We start from the raw sequence: 16,159 nt of genomic DNA, 5'->3' as shown, positions 1-16,159 counted from the left end.
TTACCTAATCATCCATGTCTTGTTACAAATATATTTCATAAAGTATATTTTTATTAATATATTTGTAATTAATATATATATATATATATATATATATATATATATATATATATATATATATATATATATATATATATACAGACACACTAACAGCGCGCCGAGCGTTACTCGGTCGTAAGATACGCTAAAATGCATGTCATATAATAGAGAAAATTCTGTAAAGATCATTTTATTGAACTTCATATATAATAGTGATATCCACACTAAACATATATATATATATATATATGTATATATATGGCGTGTGTGTCATCAACGAAAATAGAAACCAAAGCATTTATATGTGCGTGAAGTTGAATGTTTTGTTTTCCATTCTTTTTGATGACACGCAAGCCATATATGTATATATATATATATATATATATATATGTGTGTGTGTGTGTGTGTGTTTGTGTGTATATATATACATATATATATGTATATATATATATATATATATATATATATATATATATTTATATATATACACAAACAAATATATTCAGCTGTCATTCCTGTTTTAAAAGATACAATCGCCATAGGGTCAAAGACAATATTCTATCAAGCACGTCCAGACTGTCCACAGATTTTTAACGTGTATATGTGAGTGTATATATATATATATATATATATATATATATATATATACATATATATTTATGCGTGCATATGTATGTATAAGTGTATATACGTTTTATATCTATTCACATATGTATATATATATATATATATGCGTGTGTTTATACATGTATATATATATATATATATATATGTATATATATATATATATATATATATATGATATTTTGGCCACACACAAACATACACGCAAACATACACATTGGAATTTTCTGCATTTGGACCCCATTTTCCGGGAGCTTCTTTAATAAATGATAGATATTATTTAGGAATAAATCAAAATATACTATAATTAGTGGACATATCTTCGTGGTTTCAAATCATGTTATGTTAAGTTTTATTACTCAATCATCTTTAACATGTCCTTATGAAGTCCTCCGACGATTTTAAATTTGCAGAACTTTAATGTATTCGTCTGAGAGTGATCTTACTTAAGTTTTTCTCAGAATGCCACCGATAATTACTGATAATCTATAATCGAAACCGTTTGGTCTTCAGACCGGACTGTTTTTAACTTAGGGATACATGCTTAACGCACACCGGTTCCCCGATCCTCTTTCATGTTTTCCTTAGTTTTCTAAGCGAGTGTTTTCTTTTTATTTTTTAAGGTGTCTTTTTTAATGTTTTTTTGTCTCTGCAGTTTCTCTGGAGGAAATCATAGTTTTTATGGCTTCCAAATAAAAAGAACTGTATCCTAACTGCCTTTGTACAACAAGCCATTTGTTTAGAACTCGCCTCGTTGCGTGATGTTGTTATAGTCTCGTGTATATATATATATATATATATATATATATATATATATATATATATATATATATATAAATATATGTATATATATATACATATATTTATATATATATATATATTTATATAAAATATATACGTATACATATATATATACATGTATATATATATGTATATATTAGGCACCGCCAAAAATGGCCGCAAAATCAAGTTGTTGTTGTTTTTTAAAACGAAATTACATTTATTAAAATCCATTATTTCTGAGTAACTTTTTTTTTCCAGAAAGATAAAACCCTGAATTTTATCATATAGAAAACAGAATAATGTAAAACTTTTTCTACTATTTTTAATTCAATTTTAAATGTTAAATTTTCTCAAAAAGTTAACAATTGACATTTTTTGTCTTGCACAAAAAAACGTACTTAAATATTTAAAAAAAAGGGTTTTTGAAATAATTAATTAATTTATTTATTGTCTAACTAAGATTTAGGATGATTTTCTAAGAGAATATGCAAAAATATTATAATATAAGTACCTGAATTTCAAATAATTCCACTTATTCATATAGGTAACCAGATATTTCGCGTTGACGTAGAGTTCAGATCGACTCTGTTTACGTTTTCGTCTGATGATAAAAAAACTATGGAAGACCAAACAGGCCAAAAAAAACTTATTTTTCAGTGACGAAAATTTCAATCTATTATTAAGCTGAGGCTGGCCAGTACCAGATGGGTGACCATTTGTATACGTTTGGTTTTTAATGTGTATGTGTGTGGGGGCCAGGCTCCCCAAAATGGGGGGGGGGGGCAATTTAAAGCAGAATAAAAAAAAATTATTTCAGCGCGTTTGGTCCACCGTAGTCGAAAGGCGGCAAACGTTTTCAAACGGGATCGAAAAAAATGATGCTATTTTTAACACAAAGGGCACAATATTTATCGAATTTTTTTTTTTGGTATCGATTATTCAAAGTATGCCCTGTTTAATAATGGTCATGCATTATTCGGCTCGCTAAAAAAAAATTGTTAATTTATTTATCAAAAATTTTAAAATAGCTTTTTTCGTATAAATATTAAAAAAATTTTTTTTTTGTTTTGCTTAACTTAAATTAATTATTTTACTTAACATATTCGCCGAATTTCACACTTCAAAACTCAAAAGCGGGATAATTAAACACAATCGAAGTTCTGATATTCAGACGTCAAAATAAGGTATGCAAACAATTTTTTTTTGTTTTTGTTTTTGAATCTATAATTCTGTCCCTTACAACAACACAATATGTTGATTTCAGCTTCAGATGATTATTTTAAGCATATTTGTTCCCACTTCAAAACAAGGGGGGGGGTTGTAAGCAAAAATATATATATATATAAATATCGTTTATGAAAAATAAGTACACTGTTATAAAGTTCATTCTTCTCCTAATAATCGCTGAAAATTTCGTATTAATCGGATAATTACCTGATTTTTGGTAGATTTTTAAAAAGACGGTCCGTCAAAAAGTACTGACCTGCCCCCCCAGTTTTGGCGGTGCCTAGTATATATATATGTATATATATATGTATGTATATATATATATATATGTATGTATATATATATATATATATATATATATATATATATATATATATATATATATATATATATATATATATATACACACACATTCATCCATCGCTTGTTTTTTAAATATGGAATCGCCCGATCGGAGACAAGATTCAAGCAAGGATGTACAGTCCATAAATTGTTATTATCACCTAGATATTTTTGTTTGATATGTCTGTAGACGGTAAAGATGTATTTCATATTATAATGGATCTAGAGCGGGAATATGAAAGTGAACATCATATATGAGGGCGGGAGGTAAACAAATTTTATGAGTATATAATTACCTCCTATTTAAATTTCAAAATTACCGATCTTCTGAAATATTAAAAAAATGTATTACTTTTTTTTCTAATGAATCCAATATAAGTAAAATATATTATAAATACCAGAAAGTAATACATTGTAAATATTTCTTCCTAGATACATTTTTATTAAAAAGGTGATTAATAGTGTTTGTTTACATTGTGTCTTTTATTGTGTTCGTTAAAAATATATATACTTGAAGAAATCCTTAAGCTCATACATCAAGTACAAATATATAACTTACATAAACTAACATAAACTTAGCATATCGAATTAACAATATGAAATCCAACAAATAAAATATCCCAAGTCCATAAATTAATCAAGCCTACAGTTTTTTGTCAGAAATAAATTCCAAAAGAACGTTTCCGAAGCAGACACAATCTACCTGTATGCGGTGAATGTTTTTATCCCTATTATTTTATCATTTGTTTTGTATTTCGATATCCACCAGCTATATACATCGACACGATGATTAATTCTACAAACGAGACGATATGTCCGTAATGAGTAAGCCTCGGTAATGCTTACAATTAATATATTCAATAATAATTTAATAGAAATATTTTATTAACTCTGGTCGTACTTACGATTAGGCACTTTAATGCTTTCTTTTCAGCAGCTGCAATATCTACAAATGTTAAGTAGTGGGTGTTATTACCAATGAACGTATATTCTGTATTCTTGTTGTTGTTCGTCTTAGGAGAGTCTTAGTGAGAGATTAGAGACAGTCTTAGGAGTGTTTATGTGTTGAGTGTTCATATGTCTTAAGATGTTCAGATTGGAAGAGATAGCATATTGGAGACATAAACAGGTATATATAAAGAGAGAGAGAGACAGTTCTGTATATATGAGAGACAGGATACATATAAAGAGAGAGAGACAGTTCTTATATATATATAATAGACAGTGTACATGTTACTACAATAGCCAACGGTATGTAATACACAATGAGAAGGAGATTTGATATATAGATAGATAGACATAAAGGTTTACTTCATAAGATCGCTAGTTATGGTATAGCTGGAAATGTCTTCTCAATTATTAAATCATTTCTTTCTGATAGGTTCATAAGAGTAGTAGTTGAGGGGCAAAAATCAGAAGCTCACAGTATTAATGCCGGTGTCCCTCAGGGGTCCATCCTGGGCCCAACTCTTTTCCTGATCTACATTAATGATCTTCCAAATCACATCCTTACATCATTTGTAGACAGTTATGCTGACGACACTACCATGTATGGTTGCATATCTAAGACAGTAAACGACCAAGTTCTCTCCAATTCTCTCTCCTCTGATCTTGAGCACGTAGTACAATGGGGTAAGGAGTGGCTGGTTACTTTTAATGCATCTAAAACCAAGCTTCTCTCTTTACATCATCAACATTCTAATCCACATTTGGCATCAATTGAAATGAATGGCTCTCGTCTTCAGGAGGCCTCAAGTTTTGACAATCTTCTGGGCTTGACCATTACTCCTGATCTTAAATGGAACACGTACATCAAATCTGTTGCCAAGGCCGCTGGAAAAATGGTGGGATCTTTCTATCGATCCGGTAGATATCTCACTGCTGATGCTATTCTCTATCTATATAAGAGCCAGGTACGTCCAAAGATGGAATACTGTTGCCACATCTGGGCAGGAGCTGCTAGAAAGGACTTGGCCTGCCTTGATAGAGTTCAAAATAGACTTCGTAGCCTCGTAGGGGATGTCCTTTTCTCTTCCTTGCAACCTCTATCTCACAGAAGAGATGTTCCGAGTTTGTCTCTGATGTATCGTTATTTTCATGGAAAGTGTTCGACTGAGCTTCAATCTATGGTCCCCCCTCGCCAAACTTTCACAAGAAACACTCGTCTAGCTGTAAACGCTATCAATAATTCCCCCCACTCTTTATCTGTGCCTAAACCTAAACGTAGATTCCATGAACAAAGCTTCTTTCTTAGAACTGCACGCCTGTGGAATTGTCTTCCGTTTTCCTGCTTTCCGGCTGACTACAATATGGTTGTGTTCAAGTCTAAAGTAAATAAGTTCTTGATGAGCCGTTCCATATAAGTTATCAAACTTACCAAATTTTCATTACTAATGATTACTATATTGTCCAATTTCTACTGTACACTCTTTAACCCTTATCCTTGAGTGGCCTCTTGGCCTTGATAATGTGGTGATGCCTATGTAAAAAAACAGAAAAAAAGACATATGCGTTTGACATTTACGTTTAAAGTTGTACATTTTTATAAACACAAAGTTCATATTAATATTTGTGAATATCTTGATAGATAGACCGAGAGATAGTGCGTTTGACATTTACGTTTTGACAGGTGTGCTTATAATATAAACACGTTACCTTTCTCGTTGTAATGATGAACACAGTAGACGCAGATACAAAACCACATGATGATACGTTTATTTCTTCTTCGACCGGTCGGACATGATTTTGTATTTCAAGGATTCAAAGTTGTTAAATGGTTATCTCTAAACCCCTCTCGCTTCAAAGGGTGCCGAGAATCGGTCTGAACCTCTCTGCTCCTCTGATCTGACTGATCTAACTCTCCCCAATTAACTTCGAACTCTTTCCTATATTGAGAAATCACATGTATGTCTGGTCTACGTGACTATACCTCACGTGTTATCAACATGCGCGATTTGCACGTTATTGAAACCATTTCTGACGACCAGGAAATTTCCCATTCTCTTTGTTGTTTTACAAAGGAATTTAACCTACTTCTCTAATTCTGTAACCCATATTTTATTATGCATTTTTCTAAGAAAGTGAATACTTTCAAGCTAAATTTGTATTTATTAAATATTTTAACAGAATCAACAATTTACTGGACATTCCATTTATAATAACATTCTGGGTTTATTTTAACTTATGATTGAAATTCTCAATTCCAAATCTAGCTTCGCAAGTTCGAATCCTTGACTATCCTATTTCATACTTGCATTTAATTAATTCCCTATTTTTTACTTACATGAAAAGGAGACAGCTTTTATCATGTAACACAAATACATATAAAATAATTCTTGTAAAACAATTTTTTCACGAATTAAAATGTATTTCTATAGACTCTTTATTCTCTAAAATACCCGTTTAAACAAATATGCAAACCAATCGTGTACAAACTTTACAGTTACAGCATTAACAAATTCTATGTCATAAATTATTTACTAAATTGTCTGGATCCGACATGAAACAACCTGACAGTGGGCACGTGCCGTAAAATATGGAAACCGATCATTGTAAAATGTGAAGTGTATGATAACAATTATTGATATTTTCAGAATTACTTGAATATTACAAAAAATAGCATAACATTACGAGCTTATGGCTGGCATTCAACAATATTTTCAGGAATGAAAACAGCAACATTTGCTTACATCAAAACTTGTATTTGTTTAAATAAAATGTAATCCACGAATTGATTTTTAGCGCATATAAATTAAGATTATGTATTCCTATTGTTTATGCAATAAATGTTATAAAATTGCTTTAAATTTATTATTTCACCGACTTAGTTTCATTTCGAAATAAATTACTTCAATTATGAAAAAGATGCAAACAATAGAAATTAGTAAAAACAAAACAAATAAAGTCTGTTTTTTCACAAAAAAAACCGGTTTGATTAAAACGAAGACAATGTGAGAAACCGTTAATTTATCATACCTTATTTTCAACTTGAAGGGTTGGCAGAGCATTAATTCTTACTCTGCGACATCTGTCCAGTAGATCTGCGACGATCGCATCTTTTCAAACACTGTATTATTACAAATCTACTAAACAGGATAAATCAATCCCTGAAATATTTGTTTACTAGATAAAAATAACCCCCCGTTAGATTATGAACTATGTAACTCTAACCGTGTAGGTGGTGGAAATAATTTTGAAAAAGCCCATCCCACATAGTTGGCTTTTAAGTCAACTGCTAACAACCGTCTGCAAGAGTATTAATTTAGTTAATCATAGCTTACTATTATTAATAATAATAATAATAATAATAATAATAATAATAATAATGATAATAATAATGATAATGATGATAATAATAATGATAATAATAATAATGATAATAATGATAATGAAAATAATAATAAAAATAATAATAATGATGATAATAATAATAATGATGATAATGATAATAAAAAATAATAATGATAATAATGATAATGATAATATCAAAAATAATGATAATGATGATAATAATGATAATAATACTGATAATGATGATAATAAAATAATAACGATAATAATTATAACGATAATAATAATAAGAACAATAATAATAATAATAATAATAATAAAAATAATATCATTATGTTGCACTTATATTCAAACTTTTATTAGTAAAAAAACAGGAGTGTTCACACGTAAATATTTTTCAGTTTATACTCATTCTCGCGTGATTGACAATCATTCTTGAAATAATAGTCAACATAGCATAGGGTAGAACTGATACGGCTGTAATATTCAATCAATCAATTAATCACGTTTATTGCTCCCACATAGCAAAGTGTTGGATCCATATACAGCCTGACCATTTGTCCAATTTGTAATTTAAACCCATATTTTGTAGGCATCACCACAACCTTTGGTGAGCTATTCCAGGAATTATAAACAAGAACAGAGAATACTACTTTTTTTTTCTGAATTTTGAAGATGGGGATTGGTTAATAATATTGTTTGAATACTGCTTCAATTTAAAGTGTCATTTTTCACAACGTTTCAGTAGATGTAACATCCGACCTTCTTCAGGTATATCTTGTCGAACTCGGGAATGTTTCTATTAAACTTGGGAATTCAGACGGAATTTCGAACTGAATACGTTATTTAATTCACTAGGGTAGCACACTCTCGTTCCGTCAGCCACAATTGGATAGAGGTCCTAATTAAATACAATTGCGAATTACTAAGGATCTCCATCCAACCATAGCTGGGGAAACGACACCATGCTATCCTTGTGAAGTAAACATATAATTCCGTTCGAAATTCGGACGAATAATATAATATAATGCTTTAGCTCTGTTGAGATAAACACGGCACTGATATACCTTACGTGAGGGAAGTAGATATCGCCATTTGCTTATCGTGTTGAAAACTTCTTTTAAAGGTTAGATTTATATGTCTGTTGATCATGTTGTATTGCGGAGAGACAGGAGAATACGCGAGCAGGGTCAGCATGTTGTCGATCTAGCGAATCAGTGCAACGCAAACTTAGGAACATTTCAGCCCTAAGCGACCGTGATCATACCGATTAAGGTATGGTCGGAAGCTCAAAATGGCTTAATAAAATGCGACGAAATTTTCTTTTAGATACTACATTTTCACGTGTGTTTAGGACTGTTGTTTATCTAATATATCAAGGTTATATATCTGTCTGTCTCCATATTTGAAAATCCTATCTCTTCAGAAGCTAAAAGTCGCAGAGCGGCACTAGGGGTCTTGAACGATTTAATTTTTTTTATTACAGACCGTTCTTTTATGGGTGTTTAGTCGGTTAAAATAGTTTTTAATGGATGAAACGGTAAAAATTGAAAAAAAATTGTTATACATTTTGTACATTCATCATAGTTTTTTTTTTAAATTTTTTAATTAAAAATCAGTTAATATGCGTATCGTCACTTGCTACAGTTTTGCAATCGGTTTCGATATCAGTTGATGGCACCCAAATATTTTTTCTTTTACTTTTGACATCACGCTTTTATAATAATATATACGAAATCTTAATAAATTAAAGTATTATATTAAAGCGTCTTTTATGACTGGACAAAGCCGGGCGCTACCCCGTCAGTTATCACACACACACACACATATATATATATATATATATATATATATATATATATATATATATATACATTTTTCTTTTCACACAGAAAAATAATATATATATTATTTTTCTGTGTTAAAAGAAAAAAAAAAGTACTGCTAATACTACGATCGGATATTGTTGCCGTGATTGAAGAGACGAAAATAATCCCGCACAAGTGTATGTTCTTTGAACTAAATAATTTTCGTGACTGAATTCAGAATTAATTACCTAAATATATCTTTCAACAAGAATAAGCTCTTCTCGCATCGTTCATTTTTTCAAGTGAGGACAGATTTAGTCTGTTAAATCTTTCTTTCATGTAAGAGTGGAGAAAATCATCACCGCCGTGGCTGTCAACCGCTGGGCATACACAAGATGTATCTATTATATATTGCTTGAATTACATACTTAAGAGTGGGCAGCGTAACAGAATGAGAGTGTTTTCTCTGCTCTTACGGTTTGTGAAATATTTCCGGATCAGGTAGAGGATAAGACTGATTCTTTTCGTAATCGTAATGGTGTGTTTATTTTCAGTAGTAACGCACATAATAATTTGAATAACGTAGATTTTACTAACATAAAAGTCAGGATCTAATCAAAATCAGCAGTTGATGGCTGGTTGATTGTTTTTGTTTTACGGCATATCATTACGGGTTATTTAATGCTGAATCCAAAGATTTTGAAGAAAAAATTTTTAATAGAATATATGTTTTGTTTTCAAACCGGTTTCTATTCAACCCATATTTGTAACCCTAACAGGTACAACCACTCTGGGTCAGAGTGAACCTAGGAGCAATGGTAATTAAAGGGTGGTTCCACACTCCCCAAAGCGCACAAGCTGGGGCCTCACCACTGGATATAGATTAAGGTCATATTCAGGACCCCCATTGAGGGACTTTTACCCTCTGTAGGGGGGCAGTCGGTGTATTCTAATGCCCCACCGACAGGGCCAGCAGTTGATGGTGTAATAATTTGAACTGCTAGTGCGTAAATTGTTTTACACATAATTGTAATGATTGTTTGAGTGTAATTTTTAAAATCAAAATTTCATAAGTGGGTATTGTCCTCTACGTAAATACTAAGATCATGGTGACTTCAACAGTCATTGGCGTAATAATCAGAATCCTGTGAGCGTGGACTTTTCTAGGCGTTATAGAAATTGTCGCTTGAGCATACACACTTTTCGACCTAATAATCAAATTAAAGATAGAATCTCACACGAATTAAATATTGTTGATGTTATAGTCAAGATAGTTTGTACGGGAACTGTCGGTGATGAAGTTGCTTTCGTAGTACGCGTGGTCTAATGTGGAAATCGTTCTGCATCGACGTATCACTGCAGTGACAGCTTCTTTCAAATGCAATGTGTACGTGCATACACATGTGAAACATAGGCATACACAAAAAGGACTTTAACAATCGTTCGTGAGAACATATGCGCATGCGTACTCGCCCGAATTTGCATATTAAACAACATTGGTTTTAAAATTAATATGACATGTTTCCATTATTTGTGCTTCCACCAGTGCTACGCAGGCTTTAAGAATGGCCTGTGGCAAATCGTTCGCTTATATATCATCATTGTCGTTTGCAAACGTTCTCCGTTAAGAAATAAATTTTTAAATTAAAAAAAAAAATATATCTAAAATATGTTATAGGATTTTACATTCCGTTTCATGATTAAATTAATTATTTACTGCGAGGGTTACCCAGCGTTGTACGGATCTATGAAAACACTAAATACAAGTTAAGAAGTATATGTAACATCTTTATATTGAAGCTTCTACCCCTATTCCTCTTTCTCTAGCTGCACCTTTCTCTTTGCTATGGCCTCTATTAACTCCTTATTCCAACCCCCTTTTTCTCATCTGGTGCTAATTTCTCTCTCTTGTTTTAATTTGTTTAAAATTATCTACTTCATTCACCTGAACTATTCATGTTTAAGGCGATACTGTAATCTCATATTTATTACTTATAGAAAATTAAACCGTAGAAAAAACATAATGCTAATTAGGGCTATTACTATATAAAAGCCTATAAGATATGACTACAGAATATTTTTTCATTGTTTTGACTCTCGAGTATATATCCCACACAATTATAGAGGCAGTAAATTAATCGAGAACCGCATCGATCTATATAAAAGTATATAAGATATGAACGGATACACACTCGAGAGTCAAAACAATGAAAAGAATATGCTCTTGTCTTAGCCCTAATGATGATCCTGAATGTGGGCACTTTTGTTCGCCTACTCCACCTGTTTTTACAGTAAAATAAAGACGAAGGAAATAGTCCAAACAAATCTAAATGTAATTCTTTAATTTACATCTGACATGTCCTAATAAAACAAATGCGTTTGCCCCCTCCATATTCTTACTTATGGAGTATTGTTGCCACATTTGGGCTGGTGCATCGGCTACTAGTCTTACACTCTTCGATAGGCTTCAACAGAGAATCGCCAACCTAATAGCTCCCATACAATCAACTAGGCTTCAACCGCTATCCTATCGAAGAATTGTTGCATTCCTTTGCCTGTTTCACAAATATTTAATGGTAGGTACAAGCCCCAGTACTCCAATCGACGTAAATACCCCCAACAAACCTGAGTAGCCGCAAAACCACACACCTACACAGTAGAAATCCCCAGATGTAAAAATGTCTTCTAGTCTAATAGTTTTGTTCTTCTTAGGATTGCTAGATATTCGAATTCCTGTCTGGTGTCCTACTCCTCTGACTCTACTGATATGCAGAAGTTCCAGTGTAATGTAAACAGGCATCTTGCTGTTCAACTCGCTTCATAGTACCCCTTCGAATTATGTCCTAAATCGTACCCCTACATAAAAGGTGCACTGTACCTTGTTGCGGGTGTAAGTGCAATTAAAAGATTAAAAAAATAAGGCAATGGTAATAATGAAAATCTATTTGTCACATACAATTCAGAGCAAGACAAAAGTTTCTGTTACCTCCCCCACCACACTTCCCACATATAATAGTGCAATGTGGACATGCATCAAATTACAGCCATCATAATATTATAGCATTTTTTTTACCTATTATACTAAGAAGAAAGTGTAGCACTTGACTCGTACTGCACTGTATTTTCTGACTTCGGTCAGTCTAGGAGAAGGTTTTTTTTCAAACTGAAGCATCTGTTTTGTATTAACCAAGAGTTACATTTTATAAACCCGAAATTAAAATAATTTTAGTCATCAGAAGAAGTGAGAATGCAAAGAGCAAGGTGGAAAGTTTATAAGAGTTACTCCCCACTTGGAATGAATTCGAAACAAATGCGCTAATCTAACATAAAATGTAAACAGTATATGTTTATGTAGGTCAACAGGAAGTGTCACATATAAAAAAAAATAGGTGACGTAAATGAGAATTCCATGAGCAACGTTTCTTTCCTAGTACTACTCGTCTCCGGAACACCATAAATTGGTGTTGTTTCCCAGCTGCCTATAACGTAATTTATTGAGATTGTCGGACTGACTTCCTCATCTTGGTTGTTATAGTCACAACGTTTCGGCCGTTTTGCACCCCGGCCTTCATCAGGTATGTTGTATCGAACTGGGGAACCGTTTGTTAGGGGTCTCGACCCAAACCCTTTATTATTATTACGGGGGTACCGTGTTCGGACTCCAGCTAGGCTCTGGGACATAGTTGCTGATTCTCTGTTTTGAATGTTACTTTTCACTGCCTTCATTCAGGACTGAACTCGGCACCTTTTGGTAACTGTAAACTTTGATACAACGTCTAGGACCACTCGGCCATATGTCACTAGGTGTCACTGATTAAGGCCGGATGGCAAAACGGCCGAAACGTTGTGACTATAACAACCAAGATGAGGAAGTCAGTCCGACAATCTCAATAAATGAAAACACCTCATCTCAAAAATACAAACAATTACTATAACGTAATTGTTTTCAAGTATAATGTAAACGAGTTTTTAGGAGCTCTACCAACCTCTATTATTACCGATCATCATGGTTTTGTCTGACTGCCCAACTTACACTCTTTAAATTTTACTCTCAAATGGACATTTGGCTTGATAAGTGGTGCGCTCCTAATGCAAATGAATGTGAATATTTTATATGCCATATTTTCTTTCGCCATTTTGGCCGGGAGGGCATAGCAGGGTAAATATCTAAGTGACACTGTCTGCATTCACCCGATGCAAAAGAAACATTTCTAAAAGACGTACATGTTGCTTTTTATAGCATAGCTCCAGAAAGACCGGACAGATGCGTTTCGAATAGTTTCCACCGAATATAGGCATAACAAACAATTAAATTAGTGTATCGACGTGGACAGAGAAGCTACACACTTCCGGCTGAATGATCCATAAAACTGTCGCTTGCATTGCTCATATTTTTGAACGCAAAGAAAAGAGAAATAAATCTCAAGTTTTACAGACATCGATTCCATTCCAGTTATCGATCAGTACTTACACATTCCTATTAATACACGACTAACATATTGGAGCCAAAATTTATTTCCATCTTTTCTGTCAATTTGTAAGCGATAGTTCACCAATTATCAAGTTTATAAGCCACTCAAGGATACGTGATTATGTTATGTATTAGGGATAAGTTGAATGGTTAAAAATAGTGTGAGCGGATGCAAAATAATGAATAGGGTGGACAAAAGTTGAATCCTTATTAGAAAGTTTATCGCGAAATATTAATGACATGCTCTAAGTTCTTAAATGTATTGAATATCTCACATTCACTTTCATCATGTAAGAATAGTAAAAGTCTGTGTAGGAAGTACTGAGCAAAAGAATGCGATTTACTTTCTAAACACTCTGTGCAGCGGTGATCTATATATTTATTTTATGTGTTTCTTGTCGATTTTCTAATGTTAAATTCTGATAATTAATTTTTAATGATCGTTCAAATTCAGTCGTAAAATATAATGTGCACAAAACAGGTATACTATTAATATACATCTATATAATTATAAAACTCAAATGACCTTGTAACGGGTGTTGTAACCCAACATTCGGTTTATGACTTCCGCTTGCGCATGCATACAGAAACAATAAATCAACGCGACAATAAAATGTATTGTTTTACTGTGTACGTTTTCAGCGTCCCAAATGTTTTTTCGCGTTTAAATTATTCAATTGTTAAAACTTTCTGCATTTTTTACATCGTCCATATGCGTATTACGTTTAAGTTATTTTAACGCTATTTTCTTACAAATAAATCTACTTTAACCCATTGTCAACCATAAGAGCATTTTACAACGGCGATTTTCCCACCACCTTCATTTTTTTAAATTTATTCTCCATGTTTAATACACCTTTCTTAAACAAAAGATTCATACATTTTCTTCTCCACTACCAACATAAATAAATAAGCCCGAAAATATGTTTTATTTTAATTTGTGTTACAAATAAATTATTTACGCAACAATAAAACGTATTGTTTTACTGTGTACGTTTCAGCGTACCAGTTGTGCTTTTTCTTCGCGTTTAAATTAAAAAGATATATCATAATTTGAATTTAACTTGTGGTATTTGTTCAGTGCACATTTGCCTATAAGTATGGAAAACCACTTATAATTCAATGGCTGTAATTTTTTTTTCAAAAAATAAACAATTATAAACAAAACGACTCATAGAAATCCATCTATATTCTTTTTTCCTTTTTATATTCTTTCATAGAAATCTTTGTGTTATGTCACAAAAACTATTTTCTTTACATCTCAAGTGTCACGTTCATACGTTTATTCCATATACTGATACAACGGGTCACGGGTAGTCTAGTATATATATATATATATATATATATATATATATATATATATATATGGCACAGTGACGTTTACACATTGGTACTCGCCAGATTATCGAAGTTAAGCAACGTTTTTATTTTGTTTTTGTTTTTTTTTTACATGGGAGTCACCACTTATCAAGGCCTGGAAACCACTCGGGCATAAGGATTATTGCGTGTACAGTAATCAATGTGATAATATCGCGTTAATCTTTAGTAATGGAGATTTGATAAAGTGTCGGTTTCCTGACCAGTACCAGATAGGTGACCCTTTGGGAGTAGCTAGGTGTGGAACGAACCGCTCCGTTGTAGAAATTTCCAGGTTGGTATCTGGAGGCACATAAATTCACTGGGAGAGATGCACCCCCAGTCTTCCTTAAGACATGCATCAAGGAGAATGATACTATGATGTAAAATCCAGTATATACTGTCCTGTGGTATTCATCTGCACCAATAAAAGTTAGCAGAAATACCAAAAAATATTGGTTGGTTCTACACAAAACCTTCACTCCTATAAACAAATCATCTGTGTGGATTCCCGAGCAGCTTAGTGCTTGTGGCGGAGACTCATACGTCGAAATCTAATGGCGAGTCCATCATATATATATATATATATATATATATATATATATATATATATATATATATATATATATACATATATATATATATTATTGTATTAGTATTATAATTACATGTATATATATATATATATATATGCATATATATTGTATATTTATGTATTTATATGTGTACTTTGAAAAGTGCAAGTGAAAAATTATACTAGGTATAGTAATATAAACATATGTATGAAAGTATATATATATATATATATATATAATGTATGTGCAATGTTTGTGTGTGTATGAAAGAAAGCGGAAGAACAATGTAACTTAAGAAGAAAATAAAAATCAGTTGAAACTTAAAGATCACAGTATCGTATCTGTTCTTAATCATAAAATATAGATGACTTATGTGCCAGCTGCTATACTCAAAACTGAGATCAAAACGTGTGAAGAATTCTTGATAAAATTGTTTATAAAGAAGGTGAATTACTTGAGTGCCATCAGCTATAAGGGAAACACAAAACCAAACTTATGAACAGTTCTCGGTATAATTATTTATTACAAGAAATGAACCTCCAAGACAATTATACGACAGTCACTCGAAATGTGACACATTAAATAAATTACACACACGCTATCCTATTAATATATAAGTTGTTAGTATTATTATTGTCATTATT

The sequence above is a fragment of the Euprymna scolopes genome, chromosome 4 (genome assembly GCF_053919585.1).
Source record: "Euprymna scolopes isolate OS-2025 chromosome 4, ASM5391958v1, whole genome shotgun sequence".
Taxonomy (NCBI): Eukaryota; Metazoa; Mollusca; class Cephalopoda; order Sepiida; family Sepiolidae; genus Euprymna; species Euprymna scolopes.
Note: the sequence above shows the minus strand (reverse complement) of the source record.